Source organism: Ambystoma mexicanum, chromosome 10, assembly GCF_040938575.1.
Source record: "Ambystoma mexicanum isolate Mex_15411 chromosome 10, UKY_AmexF1_1, whole genome shotgun sequence".
Taxonomy (NCBI): domain Eukaryota; kingdom Metazoa; phylum Chordata; class Amphibia; order Caudata; family Ambystomatidae; genus Ambystoma; species Ambystoma mexicanum.
Window position 1 is genome coordinate 1,409,952,313 of NC_090932.1, and position 23,576 is coordinate 1,409,975,888.

Genomic DNA, 23,576 nt, shown 5'->3' on the forward strand with positions numbered 1-23,576 from the left:
GTTCTATTGTACCTTGAGCACGTTCCCATATACTGCAATGCCCCCTCCCACTTCCAAACACAGGTCTCCACTTCTACATGCCTATTCACTTGCGTTACGTCAATGTGACCTGGACTCATGAAATCAGTGTGCCTGCCTTCACTCTGTTCCACCACCCTAGCATTGTAGCACTGTGTGACACTTGTGTTTTTGGTAATTGTTATTTCCATATCATGTCCTGTCACAAGCGTTGTACATGGATCAGGGACAGTAGGCATCAACTTACATCTCATGCTGTTTGACAGTTCAGGCATGGCCATGCTACTGGCATCTGTGTATTTCCATCAGTGAAGCTGGTAACTCAACTATGCCTGTCTGGTGTTTGTGTGTGAAGCAGGTGCTATGCACCATGCACTACATGTGGTGTCATGCCCTTTGACACACATCCATGTCTGCTTTCATGTTACACTTGACTCCCATTCACAATGTGTACGTGGCAGAGTTTGTGACCTCACTGACATGGCAGGTTCATGTGTTGCATGACTACATTGTGATACCTATGTGTGTGGGCTATGCTATTTACAAGCGTCTTCATGTATTTTTCTGTCCACGTGCTGAGGCACTGGATGCAGAGGACAAGATGGAGGAGGTGCAGGAGAGTGGGCCACAACCAGGCATCAGTGGAGGACGTGGTGTGGTAGCCCATGAAGATTCACTGGTGCTACAGTCCATCCTGGCCATGACTCACTCTGACTCCGCCTCTGAGGAAGCCTATGACTCTGGTGGTGAATCGGAAATGGAATCCTTGGAACTGTCACAGGTGAGTGAATCAACTGTGGGTGCTGGCCTATCCCAAACATCTGTAGTGGGGGAACACCCTCCACAAGGCCAGTCAGTGTTGGAAAATCAGTCTGTGGTGGTTACGGGTGCAAGGCCACGCTCCACAGTGTTGGCTCCTGTTCCTGGGACAGCTGTTCAAGGTAGGGATGCAGTCCTGCAGCCATAGACTGCGCCAGCACATCAAGAGCCAGGTTTCCTTGGGCCCAGCAGGCATGGGGCCCGCCAATGCAGTGGCCATGTGCCAACAGGCGATAATTTGTGGGAGCAATCCATGTATTCTGTTGCACAATAACAGGGGGCTTCATATGAGATGTTAGCTCAGGGCATGTGTAGGGAGGCCAATTCCATTCTCCCCCCAGAAAGACAGATTGAGCTCCAGCAGCAGGCAGTGTGGTCCACATGCCGAACACACATGCTCCACATGCAGGCCAGTAATAGATGCCGACGGGCAGAACTGTGGTCTCTGTGCAAAGCCATAGCTGCACAGGGTCGGGCCCACAGGGCTGCCCTGAAGGAAGAGGCTAGGTCACTGCGAGTTGCACTGACAGCACTCGAGGCAGCATGCAGTAGACGCTCAGAAGAGCAGATGCGACAGTTGACACATACCACATCTGTGGAACAGTGAGCCAACCGTGAGGTGTTGGAAGCAGAACTGCGTGCATCCCATGATGTGGTGCAAGTGAAACTGCGTGCATCCCGTGAGGTGTTGCATGCAGACATCTGTGCCAACATGTTGCAGATGTGAACATCTCAGTCCTGCATGGCTGCTGCCATGGAGGAACAGACCAGGACTATACGTGGTCTACCTCCATTACCACTGACACCTTCTATTGCTACACCAGAGGGTGGGGACAGCTCTCCCGATACCCGATAGCCGTACGGACCGTGAACCCATGGAGGGCTTTTTTATTTCTTTTTTTTCTCAACATCAGCACTTGTGGGTGTTGAGGTGCACCCTGTCCCTCCACCCTCCTGGGTGCCCCCACCCACCGGTCTACCATGGGAATTTTTCATTTAAAAAATCTTTTTATGTCTATTGTGCATTTATGTGACAGTGTATTGCTTTGTGTGGCATCCGAGGGCATCCACTGTAGGTTCCAGCTGGCCCCATATAGGCTTGTCTCGTGTTGGTACACTCCTTGTTTGTGCCTTAGGGTCCAAACACATATGTGACTCCTGCTTCCCCTTTCCATGGGATTGCAGTGCAGCATGTGAAAGTAACTTACACAGAGGCATTGAGGTTCTGTTTTATCTGTGGGCAGTCTCAAGACCAACCTGCATATACACCCGTATTGGGATTCATGATTGTTTGTCTAGTGCATGGTTCCCATCCCTTTTTGTTTTGACATTGGGATCCATCATGTTTTCATGTTACATATTTATGTATTAGCTTGTCGGTCTCCATTGTTGTTGGCCTTCCTGCTGTATGTGCTTCCCTGCTTGCTTTAGTTGGCAAGTACACACTACCAATAGAAGGGGGCAATGGGGTTGTTAGGGCACGTTGAGGCACTTCTGGTGCTCTGATTGGTGACTATCAGACATATTCACTGTTGGGTCTGATGGTTTTGTTATGTTATACTGGCCAATTGATGTTCCTGTGTACATGATTGTTTTGATGTGTGAGAGTGAGTTATTTCAGAACTAGTTCTGTTTTTCGTTGAGCGCTTTCTGACAGTACTATTGTGTGTTGGCCATTAATGTGTCACTTTTGATGTTGCTTAGCATGGCATGTTGTGGCAACCGGGTGACATGGATTCTGGGAGGGTTTAGGCGATATACCAGCATTTGGATGTGTATTGTATCATGGGGTTGGTGGCATACTGCATCTTCCATGTGTGCCTTTTGTGCACACCAAATTGAGTTAGTTAAGTTCTAAGGGATACACACAATTTAGCACTTCCAAGGACAGATTCTCAGGTTGGTTAGGTTGGGACACATGATTGTCCCTTTGTCATCATCGATTGTCACCTGGAATGTGCCAGGTTTGTGCGCACTCCGCAAGGGTTGGATTTTAGGTGAAATATTGTGCCACAAGCTGGGTACGGGCATCCTCGCCACATGCCCTTTCCCCTCCCATGCGCAGCAGCCGTGCATGTGGTTGGGGATGTGGTGGCACCACCATGTCCACCGGTATGCCCTGCCGTGTTGCAACATTGTGCAGGACACATGGTGCCACAATGATCCTGCACACTACTGGTGGTGCAAATAAGAGCACTCCACCAGAGTGGTCAAGGGAATGAAAGTGTGACTTTACCACTCCAAATGTACGCATCACTATGCCCCTAGTTGCAATGTGTGCTGCGTTGTATCTTACCTGGGGTGGTCTGGTGGGGATCCGTATTGGCGTCATCATGTAGGTGCTCAGTGGGTAGGCACTGTCCCCTGTGGAAGTGAGATAGTTTGTCAGTGGTGTGGTTTAGTCTGTGTGAGGCATGCATGCATTTTCAGGGCCATTTGTACTCACCAATGAGCCGTGTGTTGCCATGCCTCCCAGCTTCTTGGGCACGGTGTAGGGGTGACATTCTGTATATGAAACTATCATGCGTGGACCCTGGATAGTTAGCATATACAGAGGTAATGATTCCCTTGGCATCACATACAACTTGCACGTTGATGGAATGCCAGTTGATGGAATGCCAGTGCTTGTGATTGCGATAGATGTGCTCAGTGGCCCTAGGTGGACATAGGATCACATGTGTGCAATGGATGGCACCAAGCACTTTAGGGAAGTGCACCACCCCGTAAAAGTCCTGGACCATGGCCTGCCTTTCTGCGGGTGTTCTGGGCATATATATGTGCCTGCGGACTGAGGGGCGTAGAGTCATGATTGCCAACACCTGGTGCAGGCTGCGTGACTGCATGGACTGTGAAATGCCCCAGACTATGGCAGTTGTCCACTGAAATGACCCAGTGACCAAACAATGTAGTACATTGAGCACCTTTTCCTTTTGGAGCACAGGGTGGGTGATGTGGGTGATGTGAGGTCATCTTACCACTCCCTTACCAGGTCTAGGATGATATGAGGTGGGAACCTATACCTGCCATAGACCTGGTCATAAGGCATCCCAAAAAGGGTGGTCTTGGGTAAAGAAATACTTGCCCTGGCTATCCTCCTCCTCCTGCGGTGTCCGACGATCACTGCTGCGATAAATGGCACATTCATCGTAGCTTTATACGCGTGTTTGTGTTTTGCATGTCTATTTATGCATTGTACTTGTGCGCAGTGACGCTTACGCCAGCGTTCGCTTGCCGGACGTGTTTCTGGATTAGCGTGTCTTTTCCCGCACACCGGTGAGCCCTGTTTGATTCCATGAATACGTGTTGTTAGCGCACGTTTGGGCGTTGCGAGTATTTCACTGTGGTACTTCCCACGTAATGCCCACATGTAAGCTTGTTGCTCCCCATTCCACGTGTTCCGCCCCCTTTTTAGGTGACTGCGCAAGACGGTACGCCCCTTTGCTGGGTGTCTCACGCAAGGCTTTCGTAGTGTCGCAGTGACGTGTTGGTCCCGTGCGGATTCCTCGCAAGTCTCTGGTAAGCCCTGCGCATTGTGTTCCATTAATCAGCAAACGGGCGCTTGTGCGCATTATCGCACGCATTTTCACACAAGTCCCCCTTTTTACACACAATTTATTCCATGAATCGGGCAGTATATGCGGTGTGGAGCAGTGTGGCTAGCAGCTTCTGCAGGAGAGGTTGTGTCTTTCCAACTGCTCAAATTGGAGTCATTTTTCAGTGCAAGTACTATGTTCTGCAGTTTACCAACATAATCACTGGCGCAGACAAGAGACTAAATGCGGCCTGGAGCTGTGTGGCTAGCAGTTTCGGCAGTTTGGTGAGTGAGGCGCGAGAGGCAAGCTCACCCACCATTCAACAACGAGACTGTAACTGGTAAGAAATTTGCAAGCTATAAAAGGTGGTGTTTAGCAGACGTCTGGCAGTACCGGCACTGGGAGGCTGAACTTTACAGATAGGAACACGTTTCAGTGATTGCAAAGTGTGGTAATTGCTCACCCACTATTTCCAAACGAATCTGTAGTGGTGGGTTGTAACCCTGATACAAACAAAGTAAGTGGGTCACCGAAAACCCTTTGGGCGACTTACTCACGTACGTGTTTCAGAACGTGCTGTTCTTCATAGTGTACAGGTGTGACCAGAGGCGTTGCTAGGGCATGGCTGAGGGGGCTATAGCCCTGGGTCTTTTGGTTGTAGCCCCGGATTGAAGCTCAGGAGCTACAAGCAAAAGGCTAGCTAGCCCTGAGTCCCGACAGTCCCGACATTAGCATAGCCCTGGATAGTTTCCAGACTTAGCAACACCCCTGGGTGTGACTTTTTAGATACCGCATCTATATGTCCTCAATCACTTTTTTCTCTGGAAATTGCCAGTCTTAAACTTGGTGACACTGCTTAAAGCACATTTCAGTCCCTCAACATGTCTTAATAGCAGAGCGGCAGTCTCATGATTACAGAAAAGGGCCTGACCACTTTAAGAACCGCAGAGGAACGAAATGAGCTAGAGGAGGCATTGAGAAACAACTCAAACTTGGCATCTCAAAATAACGTGGGTCCCCTGCCTCATGGGACCAATACAGGCTTGAATGTAACATTGGTGAGTGTTGGTTCAGAACAGGGACAGGGGTGGGGGTCAGCCTTCCTGAAATTGAACCCCACAGTGCCAGCCGTCACTCCTGGTAATAAACAACTCTACCAACCATTGCACTACGCTGCTCCCCATTGAACTACCAGGTTCTCAATGCACCGCCCAGTTGATGGGGGTTTATGGGGTGATTGTGCTCCTGCAAACGAGAGTATGGATCCAGAGGTAAGAGTTGACATGGCAGTGTGGAACGCAGTAGATGTTTATGACGACTCCATTATTCTTGACCACTCCTTTATCCAGTTATTCAAAAACATGGTAGGAATAATAGATAGAGGCTTTAGATCTGGCAATAAAGGGAACACAAGTTGTATGGATGGAGTGGGGCAGGGTGATCAATCAGTTGAACCAAGAGTTTCTTCGCTGCAAAGGACGAAAACAACAGATTTTCCATTTGCAGGGTCAAAACCTATTTTAAGGTTGCCAACAAACGCAGACTATTTTACCCCTCGAAATACAAACCTGCGCCATGACTCAAACATCTTGCCCCAAGCGGAAGTACTGGGACCCGCCTCCGTTTATGCTCTACATCTTTTATTGGAGTCTACCTTACGACTATGCGACAACATCTCGGATGCTGTCGTGAAAAACATGAGGAAGTTAGGTTCCATGTACTCAAAAATTGAGCTACTTTTGAACCAAATAAATAGGAAACAGACCAGTTTAAATGCCAACAGACCGACAAATGAGGGCTGTAATGGCACAGCCACAAAGACACACATTGGCATTCCGTATACTTTAATTGCACAGGTCCCTGAGGACTTCCTTGCCCAGCAACAAGACCCAACAACCAGCCATTCACAGGGCCCAAGCGAGGCACCAAACAGTCCTTCCCTTTACTGGAGTGTATTTCAATGGAGGAAGCTCAAATAACCACGGAGGAACCTTCAGTGGTACTAACTTCAGAAACCGAAGTAATCGGTACAGACGACAACATGCAATGTGAGGAAAACAATCAGTTTTACCAGTTCCGGTCAAGAAAGCAGATGAAAAAAATAAACAACAGGAGAGTATAAAATAACGAAGAATCAACATTGTCCCAACTTAAACAAATGGAACAGCTCGCTGAAACAAATCCGTTCTTTGCCAGATCAAGGGACAATTAAGGACCTGACCATGGCCCAACAGCCTCAAGAAAATCCATGTTCATGTAGTTTCCCTAGGAATCCATCCTCACAACACACGGGGCCAACAAAAAAACCCAGGTCTAAACAAAGTAAAATTACTAAGTTCTCAGGGAACCCTACAGGAAAGTTAACATCAACTGAAGTGCAATTTGAATTGGATTTAAACAACACGGTGGGCTTGGTGGTTCTGGTGCAAGAGTTACCAGAAAAATCAATTGCTTCAACCACTGCTGTGGCACCTGTATTACAGCACCAGGTGTCTACGATAGGAGAAACCCCAAAGCAGTCATAGAAAACGAACCTGACAGGAAAAACAATTGGTTGGGAGCTTATCACCCAAGTACACGGACATCTTCCTATGAACAGAGGACAGATACTTAAAAGCTTACAGGCAATTCCAGTGCTGTGAGCAATACGCTCAGATGACATCGAACGCGTGGCTCTCTCCAAACCAGGGGACGAGAGGACGGTTTGTTACTTTACCTCAAACCTAATAGCACAGATTGTCTGGAAGGAAAGAAAAGTACTTCATTCATTGGGCTACAACCATTTCGAATTAAACACCCTGGAGCAATCAGTAGACTTTTTGGTGAAAAACATACAATCACCCATGAAGGAAGCAGGGAGCTCAACCAGTCCCCTTCTAGAAGGGGCGGTAAATTTGAAAATAGAAGATTGGTCATGGCTGGAAGCTGCAGTCAACATGTTCAACAAAGCTAAGGCGTCAAAGACCTTTCTTTAACAGAGGTTTGCTAAGGGTTCGTTTGTGGATATGCAAACCTAATAAAGGAGGGCAGTAGTTGTGTGGGTGCCTCAAACGTAGCTTTAACCCAAGAAACAATGTGCTTTTGTCCCTTGGAATTGGAGGGCTTCCACACAAATTGTAAAATTGCTACAAGAGGCAGTAAGGGTCGTCCGGTGGGGGGGCGTGGCAATAGCAGTGGACTTGAAGTTAGAGTGTAAACACTATGATGTGGGAACTCAGAGCAACAACGTTTTAGCAGTCTGTGTAATATTCCCCTTGGTCAAAAGAGAGTTTTTATTCATCAACGTGTACTGGAACTCTAATAAACAAACTCTAACTGATTTACATGCGGAAGTGGACGAGATGCTAACAGGGTGGCTAGAGGCCAGCACTACACATACAGTAACACTGGGGGGGAGTGGGGGGGGATCTTAACTCAGCCTGTGCAGACTTAAAATGAAACAGCACGTGAAGGGTTGTTGTAATCCTTTGCCACCAGATGTGTCAACAGGTCTGAAATGGGATTTTTTTTTAACTAACTGGGATCTGGATATGTGCCTTCCAACAAAGGAGAAAATTACTCGGGGGTTCTGTACTTGGAGTAGAGGTGCTAGAAGATCATGGATAAACCACGTTTGTGTCTCAAACTCCTTGAGATCTTTGTGTAACCTGTAATCCCTCGGGCCTGTATGCAACAGTGACCATACTCCACTTCTGTTAATAGTACAAATACCAACAGAGCTGGCCACTAACAGCCCTCAGTCCACTTTGGTAACAGTAGCAAGGGGGTGTCGGATTAGTGGTTAAATGGAGCTACTTTCAGAAACGGTGTCACTGTCCTGCGTCAAGTAATTTATAAAGTGGTAACTATGGAACAAAGTTTCTCGGTGGACAGGTTTAACAATACGCTGATGTTTTGCCTAGAGGCTCTTGGAAAGAAGGGAAATTACATGGGAACTAGGCAACACAAGTACCACTATGATAAAAGAGTTGTGGGGGCTAAGAGGCAAACATGAAAAGCCTTGAGATTTTTTAAGACTCAGAATGTATGCCCGGAGGAGGAATATAGTCAAGCAAAAAAAAACATACTGGTTCAATACAGGGTAGGGTCTTTGTAAAATCGATAAAACTAGAAATGTACAACAAAGAAAATCAAGTAGTGTTGAAGACACTGGTGGAAAATAACAACGCAGATTTTGGGGAAATTGAAAATCAGAAAACGGAACGGCCAAGTCTAAGAAGGGAGTCTACAATACCCTCATATGTGTGGGAAGATTTTTATAAACACAAAAATAGTCTGCCAAAGGGGGATGTGAACATCTGTACTCGAGTGACCAGCAAGAGTGAACTAGGGACTTATCCATGGGATGAGGATGATATCCTCTGGCAATAGGCAGAGTAGAGCGCTCAAGAGCACGGGGCCCGGATGGAGTCCCCCTTATGGTATACAAAAGCAATCTGCAGATTTGGCTTGGGCCACTATATGTTTTATTTAACCAAATTCACACTACACTTAGGGTCCCCACTACGTGGAGGGAATCGATCATCATCCCAATTTATAAACAAGGTAGCAGTGAGGACCGCAAAAACTTCAGGTCAATTGCTTTGTTGGACGCATTGAGTAAAATCTTTGTGTCTTTTATCCTCAGGGATCTCAAAAATAAGGCTTCACCTTTCAACACAATCTCTTTTTCTGTTGGTGTATCGCACAGGGATGGGGACATCCTTAAATGTTACTACTATGCCTCATGTGTTGGCTGCGGTAAAGAAAGGCGTGGTGGGGACAACATACATGACTTCAATTGGCATGTCAAACGCTTTTGATACTGTTAGTAGGAATAACTTATGGTCCTGGAAAATTCCTTTGAAGATCATACAGCTTTTGGCACTTCTCCATGAGGGTACCTCCCTGAGAGGCCGGGGACACGACAGGGAAGGTACCCACTTTTGTTGGGTTGACCCTGTTCAACCTTTACGTTTCGGATCTAGACAGATTATGGGATTCGGGGCTCACAAACCGAGTCAAAATGGGAGCACTGAAATTGGATTGGCTCACATTTGCGTCAATCTTATTTTATTTGATGAAAAACCCAGATAGGGTTACACAGGAAGTTGGCTCTTTTTTTTCCAGTACGCACTGGATAACAACTTGAAGGTGAATGGTCGGAAATCAAAGGTCATACATTTTACCACAAAAAAGCACCCCAAAATATTTAACTGGAAGGTTGGTGTACAACCATTGGAAATAGTTAATTCAATAAGGTATCTGCGGTATAACCTGACAAATTCATGTTCAATATCAGCATGGAAACTTTTGCTGAAAGAGAAATGTATTCCATTGCTTATTAAAATGAAAAGATTATACTCCCAAATGTGTAGGTATTCCCTCCTGCCTTTACTAAAGCTTTATCTGCTCAAAGTTGAACCTACAATTCTGTATGGTCTAGATATTACGCTTGCTGAACTGTGCCCCTATTTAAACTCCTTTCAGAGGATGCTATGGAAGAAAACACTATGCGTGGCAAACTCAATCCCAAACGCTGTAATTAGGTATGAGTTTGGGCTAGTTTCACTGGCACTGTGGAGGAAGCTGTCTGAGTTTGCAAAATTCCTAACTCATCCGGCTAACCCGCTCTATCAGGCCTTTGGCCAAAATTCAACACTTACCTTAGCAGGTACTATAAACGATTTCAAGCAAAGTATGTGTAACAGTCTTCAGTTGTTTGGATCTTTGCAAGAAGAACTTGCGACCACACCTGGTGTCATGAAAAAGAAGTTGTTTGTCTTTGACTGGGCGGAAACAATCGATTTGCTGGTAAATTTCCCGCTGTATAGCGAGTATGCCAACTTTCCCAGGAAGAGAACTGAAACATTAAAATACGCTTCTCTTGTTCCATATCCCAAAGTACGTGTCGAATGCCTACAGTTCCGAATGAACCCGTTTTCAACTTTGGAACAAATAAGTAAATGGGACAACAAAATTCATGTCACACAGTGTACATTTTGTACATAGTTTACACCGTCCAGAGTTTAAGGTCTCAAGAGCACGGTTGTTGGGCTCTGAAGTGCTGTGTGAGATGTTGTGCTTAAGGCTGATGTGGGGAAACGGGGTACACCTAATCTTATTGCTACACGCTTTTTTCAAAACTGTAATGCAAAAACTGGGGTATAGGCAAACCTCAGATAGCTAGTATATGAATTGAAATGAAATTAAGTTTTATAGGCTTTTTAAATTTGGTAATGAAAAGTTTTTAGAACTTGAGTATATGAATTGTAAATAGGAATGAATTGTAAAAATAGTTGAAAAATGTTGTGAAAGGTTTATAAATTGTTTATAGACTAAAACACAATTAAAAAAAGAAGGCTCTTCTGATGGAGCGACAAGATTCGACTTGTATTTCTAGTCTCTAAAGCATGAAAAAGTAATTAATTATCACCTGTATGGATCCAGCATGAACATAACAGAACAGAACAGAGACTGCCTCCTGGAGAAGGAGCCAGCCCACTTTTATCAAATATGGCAAAATGGATAACACGTGGAGATGTGACAAATGGAGGAGACAGCTATTTCCTGCTGGGGAGCCTAACATCTAAACTCTGGACAGAGGAGTTTTAAGAGCAAAAGTGAGGAAAAGCAGGAACGCAAACCACCACAGGCATCCCAAGCAGATACGTTTTTATGCGAGGGCAAAAGCGGCACTTGCCCAGGGTCCCCACCTTGGAGGGGGCCCCCACAAGGCTGCCTGCTCTAAAGTAAGATTCCATTGTTCACCAGACTTAAATAGCACATGCCTGGAGATGTTATGGCATACTACTGAGGCACTAAACCTGTCTGTTTTGACAAGTACATTCTGCCTTGATCAATTAATCATGTAATGCTTTCTGTGTTCACTGTGGAATGCAGAGCTTTTGTGTTCCGTAAGGCACAACTTCTGTAATATTCTTTCCTTCTTGTGGTAATTATGTTGATCATGTGCAATAGCCAAAGTTGAAATCCATATTGATAAATTGAGTGCTACAATGGTTCATAAGTTAGCTCGGTGTGTGAAGCACTCATTGCAGAGATATGTGTTGATATGAAAGATTAGAAGAGCACATTCCATCAAGGCTGGCTGAACCTTTCATATTTCTGAAGTTTATAAACCTTCCTGCATATGTACTTGGTTTTGCAGCATAAGAGGTGCTATTATCAGCCATGTTCCTGCACCAGATAGGGCTTGCTATAAAAAGTAACATGTCATTCGTATGGTGAAGTTCGAGAAATTGGTTTGTTCGGATGGGGCGTTCTAAAACCTAGGCAATCCCCTACAAAGATGAGCATAAACTATTTGTCCAAGAGGTGAATAAAAGACTGTGGAACCAAAGTGTTCATGCTTGTATCCTGGCTTTGCCAGCAGACGATACAGTGATCTTGGTCAAATCATATATCTCTGGCATTACTGTGCTGTCTTCTGTGAGGTTTGCCTTCTTGAATGTTGGTGGCATCATTTAGCTCATTACTTGATCTTTCTTCTTATGTAGGCCATTTGTGTGGAAGGGGTGGTAGACAGCAGAGAGCGGACCAGATGTTGTAGGCCTTGGGCAAGCATATTTTAAGGTCTGCTCGTTTGACACAAAACACGTTTTGTTTTTGTATAAAAGTCAAGGGTTTTTCTTCATGTTTTTGAATGACAATTTCACAAGCTATTGTTTTGGAAGTATTTAAAACGTAAAAGTACAAAAGACATATCTAGATTAAATTTGCTAAATCACATTGATTGGTATGCTGGTACTTATATACTTCCCTTGATGATGGAGAGAATGAAGCTAGAATCATTCCCATTTTGCGTAACACCCTTCTATAATATTTTGTTTTTAAAAATGGTCAGGTTTGGAAATGTGATTTGTGTACTTTGCAAGTCAGTTTTATAAAATTAGATTGTTTCAGTACATGGTAAGAGCTGGAAAAGAAAGTGTTCAAATGCAGAAATTGCAGAGTTGGCACAAATCCCAGCTTCACCCCTTAAGCAATGTGTGATCCTGGCCATCTCATTTAATCTTGTATTGCCTAACCTCTCGGGATTGCCAGTCCATTAATCTTTCAAAATTGTCAGCCCTTCAGAGTGTTTTTCTTCTCAGTGTATGATCTTCAGAAAAGCCTCACTCATGGTTTCACTGGCTATAGGGTTGCTTCCACTATAATAGTGAGCATTGATGTATAGCACACCACAGGCACTTGTTCCTTTGATCTCTAATGGCAACACTATTTGAAAACCATGTCCCACTTCTAATCTTAGTCTGTCTGGATAGAGAGACCTTCCAGGTAGCTTGTAATCTGCATTCACTATCCATGCTATGCTATGTGTAGCTTTCTCTTTCCTTACAATTGGTCTACTCTATCCATGCTTGAGCACTTTTGCATTCTCTGAGGCAGCTAATGTGAGTTATCTGCCTATTCTGGGCTACATGTACCTTTTACATACAGTCCTGCATTAATACTACAGGCTGCATACCTTCCCGGATGCTATTGATAAAAAGTATCTTGTTTCTATACTAGAAGAGAAGTAACCTTTTTGTAGATTGCTAATGTTGGCCTTCAAATGCTACTTGTTTATCATTCTGATTAGAGCAAGAATGAAAAGGGTAAGGGGACTTAAAGGGAGTAAACATGCAAATTGTAAATGCTGCGAGGCAGGATATCTACCTATGGGTTATGCTCATGGTCGGGGGGAGGGGGCACCAGATATTCTTGATCACTTAATTCCTTTGGTTTGGTGGAGGGGGGCCCCAAAGATGTCCATGCCCAGGGCCCCACATATGCTTAAGATGGTCTTGATCCCAAGGAAAAGCACAGGAAGGCTGAGCAACTAATGCATAGCTCCCAGGTTTCTCCATGCCATGTGCAAGTAGGTCGAGTCGTATTATTTGTTTTGTTTTCTGTGGCACGCAGTCCTAGATTTCAAATGGAAAAAGCAGAACAAGTCCATGAGTAAAAGGAATAACATTGCAACTTGAAGTCCTACTGACGCAAAGAACGGGGAAACGTGAGACGTCTCCTAATGGCTCAAAAATGTACATTTAACAAAAGGCTAAAAGACAGGCTACAGCACAAGAAAAATATAATGAAAATGGGTTAGCAGTTTCTGGCTGTAGAGATCTGAGAAAATGGGAGAAAGTTCATTAGCACGAGTACTGCAGACTAAGGACACGAGGGGTGCGAACAGGAACTACAGACTGGAAACTATGGACTGGAAAAGAAGAACTTCAGAATAAACCATAGACTCGAGTCAAGGAAGCACAGACAGACACTAATGACTTGAACCAAGGACTATGAGAAGAGATCAAGGGATTGACGGCAGAGATTACATAGATTGAATAGCAGACAGTTTGAGCAGTGTGGGAAGAGCGCAGTAACAGGGAAACAGGAAATGTGGCAATGCACAGGGGACAAGAGTAATTTCACACCAGGATCAAAGGAATCTCAAGTCAGGAGAACAAGAATTTGCAGGCAGCAACAGGGGTAGTTGGCAGGGTCATAACAATGACCCTCTCAGGCAGGTTTGGGGACCCATCTCAACCTCAGGCGGAGGACTACCATAATGTTTGCTTGAGCTACTCATGCCCCAAAGGTGGGGTGCAGGAGTTGGGAGGGCCACAGTCTCTGCCCCCCTCCTTCACGTGCCTGGTTGCAAATAGGTAGAACCACAGTTAATCACCCAATGCCTGCCTTATTCATGCTAGCCAGTGTTCTCATTTTCAGTACCTGAAAGCACAGAAATCATTGCAGAGAAAGATAAAACACCCAATCCACGAGAGAGAGATGCGGCGAGGAATCTGAAGCCAGCGGAGCATCGCTTACTAACACACTGGCAATCAAAACTCTTCACTTCAGTAGAAAACAAACTCTGAATTCAACACTAAACATCAAAAATGAAGACTTGTTCCTTTGTTTAAAAAACTCTCTAAAAACCTGGCTTTTCAACCAATACTAGTCAAACCACACATAATCGAAAATGTCTACCCGTCTTAAACCCAGATAGATGTCTCCCAGGGTAGACTGTTACCAGAATCTGTAATTAGTGAAAGTCACCATGCAATGTTTTAACCCATGATTTTTTTTTTTTACCATTCTCTTATTGGATGTAATTGGAATAATGTTGAATCGTTTTGTAAGATGTCTGTAACAACGTGTGATACCCTATAGTTTGGGCATTTAACAAATGTATTAAATAAAATAAAATAAAGAAATAAACATGTGCTATGTCAAGCTGACATCACAAACCGCTAGTGGGCCTGTGTTGAGCAAGGGCGCAGGGCTTGAAAGACATTTTACAAACTTACACCTGACCCAGGTGAGCACTCCAGACAATGGAAGGAGAGGGAGAAGGTCAAACCACTAGGAGGGCACTATAAAATGGAGTGAGCGGAACAGTTAAGTGTGGGTTGTTCGGGTAAGGCCAGGTGGAGAGGAGGTGGACCAAGAGATCAGACAGGGAAAGGACAGGGGAGCAGAGCCTGGAGGACACTGAAAGAGAGTTAGTTAAATGTGAGGTAGAGAGAAGGGGGTAAAACCTGGATACCTTGCATCTGTAAGTTTCAAGAAATCAATTTTCCACGCAGTTTTTCTATTTGGTGCCTAATTGTAAGAGGGTTTGTTTATCTGATCTTGTTAGGTTGTAAACACCCTTCATAGGTACAGTCGTGGCCCTTATGTCCTCATGTGGTCAGCCGACACGTGTTTCGACCCGTAGGTCTTTTTCAAGGCTGATACATGTTCAAAATCATATATAGTGACAATTTGTATTTTGTGTGACATTGGAGTGACATAGTACATATTACATTTATGCAAGGTGCAAGTTGTTTGGTGGATGATTGGTGTGTGGATAAATTATATCATACATTTACACATTTACACATGTTTGGGTTGAGTTCCACCATGGTGATTATGTGGAAGGGGAGAGAATGAGAGAGGGAGAGAGGGAAGAAGGCAAGGTCAGCATGAGAACCAGATGAGTTTCAGGAATTTCGTAGTGGTGGCATCTGGGTTCCTCTTACCGATGTGGTGCGGTCCGACACCCCCTGTGGGGTTCTGGTTAGTGGCTTGGGTTTGTTCCTGTATATAAAGTGGCTCCTGTTGGGCCCTGTAATGATAAGAGTAAGAATCTAAGGTTCTGTTGGAGTGGAAGTCAGTTGTGACTCCTAGCAGAATAATCTGGTCTAGCACGTGCGGGACCGTGGCTATACAGCAGTGGCAGGGTGCCCTGAGATGGTGTGGGCTGTCTAATTAACAATGGTGGTCTTGTTGGTGACCTTGGTGCGTGGAGCCGATGATTGTAATTTGTCCAGTGGTGCTGCACAGTTCTTACTACAGAACTGGGTGTGTGGTCCATTTACATTTGTGAGGTGGCTGCATTGGTCATATTATAGGCAGCCTGAAGCTGCACAACATTGAAATTAATCCAATATGCCAAACATGACACATCTATCCACATGCATATTGCACATCATACCATACCCCATATGACACAAATCAGCAACATGGAGCCAATATGCCAAATGGAAATGTGTGCTGAACAACATCACAACAGATATGCGCCCTTGAGTGCATGCAAAGGGATCACCTGTAGCCAATGTACTGAACCACACCCGTACACCACTACTGAAGTGCCTCTTCACAGCATGGCGACATCGATTTCAGAATGGCAGTATACTAGCAATGTGGTACAAACGTTGCCTGGGCCCAGGAACACGTAAGACCTGACCTCACCCAGGACATGGCAATAACTGCCGGAGGCATGCATGGTGCATGTCCACTTGCAAGAACTAGCTCACCTTCTCACATTGCAGTTACACAGATCGTCTCCATGCATGCTGGGATTTGTGGATGCCAATCAAAATGCAAAGTTGATTTGTGTGATATGTACAGGTTGCACTTGATGTGAACAGTAACACGTCCCCATTGTTGCACCCATGCAGGTGATTCTGGCTATCCCACACAAAGAGGAATACAATCGTGCACATACCCGTACCCGCGTGGTAATTGAGCAGACATTTGGCCTTTTGAAGACACGGTTCCGGTGCCTCAGCAGGTCGGGTGGGGCACTCCTGTACGGCCATGAGAAGGTGGCCAAAGTCACCATGGCATGTGTCATGCTGCTCAATATGTGCATCAGACGGAATGTGCCAATGCCCCCTAACATTGAAATACAACCACCTGATGAGGATGATGATGGGGATGAGGAGGGAGGAGATGGGGCTGCAGGTCATGCAGGAGGCGATGCCCAGGAGGGACGCAATGTGCGCCAGCATCTGATCAACAAAATATTCTGAATCACATGGTCCTACTCTGTTGAATAGATGTGGGTATTTGTCCACTGGGTTCTATGGTGAAGCGCACACTAGGCCCTGTCCCCCAATAAAGCTCACATACTCAATGGTGAGGTACAAGCCTGTGTTTTAACTTGTCGACAGTGTGTTTAATATATTATGAGGTAAAGAAGTGCATGGACCCAACTACGCAAACACCCTTTCCCCCCTCCCCCCACAACACTCCCAAAACACCCTTTCCCCCCACACCACACAACACTCCCAAAACACCCTTTCTCCCCACCCCCCACAACACTCCCAAAACACCCTTTACCCCCACCCCCACAACACTCCCAAAACACCCTTTCCCCCACCCCTCACAACACTCCCAAAACACCCTTTCCCCCCACCCCCACAACACTCCCAAAACACCCTTTCCCCACACCCCCACAACAACCCCATGTATGGCTGGTACAACGTTGCTGTCTTGCTGTACATGTGTCAGCTACATCGGGCTGGCCCTAGTTCCCATCCCCACCACCACCATTAGGGGGTTGGAAGGGTGTGCGCCCCATAGATCGCAAGGACCGGCGCCGGGGGCTCGTCTGCCTTGAGCTGGCAGAAGAGGAGGTGCATGGTTGTTCTTGTGGCGGTGGGGGGTACTGTCTGTCCATAGCGTCAGCTATGCGGGTGAGGACCTGCCTCACTAGTGCCATCTCCTCACAGAGCCTGTTGCTGCAGGCTTCCATGCTCTGTCTTATCTCCCTTGCATTCTCCCTGCACTCCTCCCTCAAACGTGCTGCCTCATCAACATGCTGGCCAACGAGCGCTGTTATGTCCTCCTGCCGCTGTCTGATGATGGCCATGTCATGGCCACTGTGTCTTGCTCGTGGGGTGGGTGCCGCACCTTGTTCTATGGGTAGAGCATCAGGTGAGGACACTGGTGGGCTCCAGCACCCTGCCACGATTTCATCGGCAGACTGGGCATGGCTGCTGGATTGTGATGTTGGCCGTGGGCTTGGTTCTTTTGATTGGTGAGGGCTGGGGGTGTGCTCTTGCATGGCCAAGTCACAGGTGTCCTCCACATCGGACAGCGGTGCGGTGGCTGCTGCCTCGCCAATGGAACTGTTGGCAGCAGACAGTGGCCCTTTCGTGGGTGGTTTGTGCGTTGGGGGGATCACTGGAGGGGGTGCAGCAATTGTTTCTGCCGTAGGTTCACTTGGTGACGTGGGTGGCTTGCTGTGTTTGACCCTCTGCAGGAGTGCACTCCTCCCTGGGCCCCTCGATGTGCTGGCGATGTTCCCTGACTCCTTTCCCCTGGCTTGTTTCTTGGCAGGGGGAGCCTGTGTCGCAGTGTCCTGCTCATCGCTGTCAGTCTGTGAGCCTGTGGGGGACAAAGAGGGGGATGGCATTGGCGATGGGTCAATGTGCTTCATGCAGATGTTGTTCATCATGCTGTTCTATGCTTTGGGACTTCATTTGTGGGCATTCAGGTCGTAGGACTGTTGGGTGGGTCATTCATGCATGGATCTGGGTGGCACGTGTCTGTGGTGATGCGTGCATGTGTGTGTGTTGGGATGTGACCCTCACATGGGCAGGGCTGTGTGCATGTATGTTTGTGGCCACATCCATGAGCTGATTTAGGGCTCACATTTGAGGGGGTACCTCACCTTTCACAGTGCAGTGTTTTATGTGGACACTCACCTCCATCTGACGATGTGGGTGCACCACGCTCCATTTCGCCGACTCCCTCTATGGATTCAACACCTATGGTGCTCGCGCAGGTCTCCTCCCACTCCCTCAATTTGATGGGTGAATCTCCAACACCTCCTGTGGCCATGGCCAGGTTCCGATTGGCAGTCAGTATGCTGCGGACACGGAGGCGGAGATCGTCCCACCGCTTCCTGCAATGTTTCACAGTGGGGGTGGTGGGGCCCACCGCACTGACTTTCTGGGCCACCTCTGCCCAGATGGCTTTTTTTTTGTTAGGGTCTCACGCTGCATGTCATTTGCGAACGCCACATCCGCGTTGGCGGCAAGCGTGTCCGTGAGCATGATGAGCTCCTCATTGGTGAATTTCTCCTTCCGCTGCCAATCCGCTCCTTTTTTGATTGCCTTGGGCATTGTCAGGGGGTCTTGGATGGTTTTGTATGTCACTGGTGTGGTTGCAGGTCCTGGGGGCAGAGGATGACAATGGATTGTGTTTTTAAAGATGGCCGCCGTGCTCTTTCCCGTTCCTGTGCGTTGACGCTACTTCCGGTTCCACTTATTTACGATGCCGTGTTGCAGGAGGTCGGAAGTGCTATCAGCGCTTTCATCTGTGGTGCAAAGGGTCTTTTCGGGGTCTTTACCGGCATGGCGGTAGGGTCATTACCGGAATGGCGCTAAGCTTGTGCCCGCATACTCGTGAAAGCACGCAATTAGCGGCCTATTGCCGACACGTTGTTAGCGCCATGCCGGTAAAGGCGGTATCTTACCGCCTACCGTGTAATGAGGCCTTATTTAATAAGTATGCCCGTTAAAGCCACGGAATTACAACTTACAAAAAAGCAAACCATAATGCAAGGCAAACGGCCATGACAAGGCCCCACCCACAGTCCCTGAGTCGACGAACACTCAGAGACAAGCGGAAAAGCATGTTACTAATGTGCAGCCAGCATCAGCTACCGGTAGAAATACAGAGTATTTTTCCGGCTACGCACTGAAGCTGGCGGGAAAAGGCGCAAAAAAGGATTCGTGCAGAGTAGCTGTAATGAGCAATCCATCTCTTCATTGGCCCAGCAGCAGAAAAATACCAACTCTTTCTTCGGCGATAATGACAACACTTCTTTGCTGGAATTGTGCTATCCATCGAGAGATGGCACATGGCACAGCCACCTTACTGAGTAACCTAGGGTTTAATAATGGACGTGCAGGCGGAGCGAGAAGCCCTCCTAATTGTAATTTGATTTCAACTTTGAAGGATTACTCCCAGCAACGTTTGTCTGCAAGTCCTCATTTGTGCCCCGAGTCTGCTCCCGGCGAGGAAATCGTACGAGATGCGGGTACAAACGAGGCTGCAGCCACGCTTGCCAGCTATTTCGACATAATAATACTGCTAAAACTTTGTGTGCCGTATCCCTGTGGACTTGTTAAAACAAGGGGAGGCTGTTGGCTGCCTGCGAGATTCCGTGAACCCATGACACTCACCTGACTATAAACGAACACGCAGAGCCGCAGTCAGCATAATAGGCACGCAAGTAGGTGAAACTGCACCGAACGTCACGGATCGGCTGCTTTCCTCTCCCCCTCTCGAAAAGTGAGACGTGGGAAAAAACAGAGCAACGTGTGGTGAATGCAGAAGCCAGTGCTTCTCCCTGTGACTTGCAGCCAGACCGTCATCCTTTAAACTCCACCATGGTGTCAGAGCCTCGGGTGAGAATCAGGAGAAAAAGAGCCAGGAAAAGAGAAACGTGATGTAGAAAACGCTCACAGCAAAGCGCGGGAACCTCGACTAGCTGGTTAATGACGGATAAACCTATGAGTTTGAAGTCACTACCAATGGAAGTATAAGTGCCCAGCTGCAAGCTGCGGAGGACTTTAAAAAGAATTCAGAAGGCACGACGGGGAAAAAGAGCTCCCAGGGAAAGATACTCCTGCTAGTTTATTAGACTGCCGTGTACTGTCAGTTAACAGGAAACTGGCAAGTAATTGCAAAAAGAAAAAGAAATCGATCTGACCTTTTAGGATTATTTCTCAAAATCCCCTCTCTCAGTATTTTCAATTCAACTTATTTTGATTTTGTTGGACCGTTGGGAGAGGCTTGTGACTATGGGCCTGATTCACAGAAGCGGTTTATAATGGCACAATCCCATAGGAAAACGGTCGGTGAATCAGGCCCATCGTGTCTAGAACACATTGCTGTCTGTCAAAAACGGCAACATTGACACGAGCGCATCAAAAATCACTTTCCTGCCTGGGGTTTGAATTAGACAAGAAAATAAATGTTAAGGCTGTTAATGTCTGTTGTACACATTGTAAGGTTTGTACGGGGAAACCCGATTTAGCCCTTGCCCCCAAGGTGGTCTCGCAGGATCCCCCTCAGTTTGATAATATCAATGAGTGGAATTGGTTGAAAAGTGTATTCCCAAATATGGGGAGCTCATGGGACTGAATTTGAAGAGTGGCTTGCTGGAAGGCCAGGGGCCACTCCCATTTTCTAGCCAGTGCTGCCTCACTGAATGGGTTGCTTGAGGTCCAGGTATTTATTTATGTTACAGGAGTCCTGGTTGCTGGCCCCTGCACATATTGATGGATACACAATTTACCAAGCTTTTGCAAAGAAAGGAACTAAGGGCCGCCCTTCGGGTGAATTAATGAGCGGGATATTGCACGATCTACGCTCTTCACCTACAACCCTTGTGAATGACCAGGGAAATGTTTTGGCTACAGAGATCAATTGTACAAATGACAAAGCAGAGATACGTATGCAGTTCCTAAATATTTACGATCCTCCGGGAGGCACAAAAACTGCAGCAGTGTTTGATTATATAGATGCAACTGTCACATCTTGGGGAACTGCTACTGACAGCGATATTGTTTTGATTGGGGGCGATCTCAATGCACGCTGTGGAGTGCTGCCTGTATCTGCATCTTACCAAAATGTAGCTCCTCGAAGTGAGATGATTCAGAAACTGCGTAATGCGCGTGGCCTGCAATGGCTAAGGTTTCTGAACAAATGGGAATTAACAATACTCAATGGCAGAACTAAAAGCGATCACCTTCTTGGCATCTGGGTACCAAACGGGCGACCCTTCATTACGTCTGTGGTAACAATGCATTAGTAGAATGTGTCCACGATCTGAAAGTGATATCCAGTGGTTATAGTGATCATGCTTTACTCAGTCTCACTTTAAACCTTAGATCGGAAGTACTGAACAAAATTGGTCTTTGTGAAACTGAAGTAATTCAAGAAGGTAATCAATCGCCTGTGTTGTTCATATACAGAAAGCCTGCATAGCTCTCCAAGGTATGACCAATGGTGCGCTTAACACCTTACCTCATTACACAGCAGACGGATTTGAAGGATGGTTGCACCAAATGGCACACAGAGTTGGTGTAATTAAAGTAAGGTTGCAGATTACCACACACAAATTGAGAGCATGTCCCTTTGACATAGATATCCATGCTGCTAAGCGCAAGATGAGGGGGGAGTTGCAGCGAATTAAGAGGAGCATTCGCCCCCTAAGTCTTATGCTTAAAGAGACTGAGCCAGTCAAGAATAAATATCGAAACTGTCTGAAAAGGCAAAAGGCTATGAGTATTAATGTGAACTGGCAACAAACGATTTGGGCTTTGCAGAGTCGAGATCCACGAACATAGTGGCAAGTTTTAACAAAAAAGTGTTAAAACAAGAAACCCAATTGCTGAACTTGTATGGAAGACCTATATTGAAGCCAAAATGTCCAGTCCAACAGATACATATGTCGATACGGGTGTAGGAAGTCCACCTTGGCCTATGACAAGTAACAGTGAGGATGTCAGTGTGGTAATAGGACTATTGAAAAATTCTATGGTCTCGGGCCCCAACGTGTTATCAACTGCGGTCCTAAAAGAAGATCAAATGGGATGGGTCAGACTATTGAATCTGTTGTTTAACAAGGTACTTAAAGAATGTGACGTTCCAGCATCATGACGACAGTCTTTGTTGGTACTGGAATTTGAAATCGAAGATTGTTCCTTACCGGAGAACTATCAGCTGTTGTCGATGCTGGACGTCAAAGGTAAGATCTTTGCAACCTTTGTTTTAAGGGAACTACAGGTATGGGTAGATGATCACCAACTCCTACACCGGTTCCAGACAGGATTGTGGCCCGAATAACATGCAATTAATAATATAAGGCTCTTGGATGCATTAATTTCCCGGGCAGGGAACAAAGAGGGTCCCCCTCTTTAACCTATGTGGATTTCCGATCAGTGTTTGATCAGGTGAATCGTGAGACATTGTGGAAGAAAATTAGAAGAATGGGTTGCCCTGCTCGGTTATTACAAGTTATTATAGCACTATACACTAATACAACATCCAGAATACGGTTGGACAATGGAGGCTCACTATCAGAGTCAATGGCTATAAGCAGGGGAGTCAAGCAAGGATGTCTGCTGTCGCCCCTGCCTTTTAATCTATATAGCTAAATTACCAGCACAGTTTGAATTAAAAGTCAAGTGTACACCTAAAGTAGGCTATACTCCAGTTATTGCTACGGTGTATGCAGACAATCTAGTTTTATTTGACCAGACCTTCTCAGGTCTGAACGCAATGTTAACTGAACTAGATAGTTATGCTTGCGACAATGACCTAACCATAAATCTGAGTAAAACAGAAGTAATGCTGGTTACTGCAAAAAAAGTGAATAGGCCAGCAATGATTATCACGCTGGGGAAAATTGAACACACTGACACCTACCGATATTTGGGTCTACATATGCCTAATCACAAAAATTATGGTTGTATCAAAGAGACGAATATCAGGAAAGCGAACCAATTAACTGTCCTGACTCGTAAATTTGTGGAGCAACATGCAGGCTACTCTATACAAGGCATAATAGCAATTGTATAAACAATGGTTTTGCCCCACAATATTGTATGGCCTAGAAGCCTTAGCAATGAGGGGCTTGAGATGGCTAAATAAGCTTGAACGTGTACATGGGGTTTGTCCGGTCCTCAGAATCACTCTAATGCAATCCATTCTTGCAGTACTGATTTCAACCTTTAGTAGCACCCAGAAAACTAGCTTTCAAATTTGTGTCACCGGGAGAAATAACCATCCAACAATTAAGATGTGTCTACAGTTGCCTTTTTATTTGGCTACACATGTAGATTTGTTGTATTTTTATAGGCTAAAATAAATTTGGCTCATAACAAAATACAGGGATTTGATCATATTTACAAACAAATCTGTGAGTGA

The 23,576-nt window shown here is 46.0% G+C and overlaps 1 protein-coding gene across 2 annotated transcripts in view; it reads right to left on the reverse strand.

Annotated features, from left to right (window-relative positions):
• Window positions 1–23,576, reverse strand: part of DAO (D-amino acid oxidase) — a 431,100-nt gene that overhangs the window by 337,011 nt on the left and 70,513 nt on the right. Inside the window, exon 1 of one of the 2 annotated variants that reach the window (XM_069619456.1) lies at window positions 19,823–19,915. The exons of the other annotated variant lie outside the window; for it this stretch is intronic. The gene's annotated coding sequence lies outside the window, so the exon portion shown is untranslated. Of the gene's footprint in view, window positions 1–19,822; window positions 19,916–23,576 lie in introns of those variants that run through there. 2 annotated transcript variants of the gene reach the window in all.